Source organism: Penaeus monodon, chromosome 22 (genome assembly GCF_015228065.2).
Source record: "Penaeus monodon isolate SGIC_2016 chromosome 22, NSTDA_Pmon_1, whole genome shotgun sequence".
Taxonomy (NCBI): Eukaryota; Metazoa; Arthropoda; class Malacostraca; order Decapoda; family Penaeidae; genus Penaeus; species Penaeus monodon.
The window spans coordinates 41,030,401-41,030,752 of record NC_051407.1 but is presented as its reverse complement, the minus strand read 5'-3'; the positions used below and the strand labels follow the sequence as shown (position 1 = coordinate 41,030,752).

The 352-nt window shown below is 32.7% G+C and overlaps 1 protein-coding gene across 2 annotated transcripts in view; it reads right to left on the bottom strand.

Moving 5' to 3' along the window:
- The window catches only part of LOC119587138 (pyruvate dehydrogenase phosphatase regulatory subunit, mitochondrial-like), a 12,740-nt gene that overhangs the window by 5,164 nt on the left and 7,224 nt on the right, over positions 1–352 (bottom strand). The window lies entirely within an intron of this gene.

Below are 352 nucleotides of genomic sequence, written 5' to 3'. Positions count from 1 at the left end.
TGTGACAGCTGACCACTGAGAATAATTCTTCTCCCTCTTTCTAACTCCAAACTCTCAAACTATCATTTCTTTACATCAACTGATATTCAATATACTTGTTTCTCACAATTAAGTATGGAATATATTATATCAATAAATCAGATCAAGTTTTTGGGTTGAAAAACACTATGCAGAAAGAGGCAAATGAATTTCAAGTAACAGTTCTAGAAATATTTTACCCCTTCCTATTTTTAACCCAATGCCACCTGGAGCAAGTTAACTGTAGTTTTACTTTTAGAAATATCCTTACTAATAGATGGCTCCACAAGTGCTCTGCTATCTGATTTCCCCTTTTGTTGAATTTTCTGTTTTT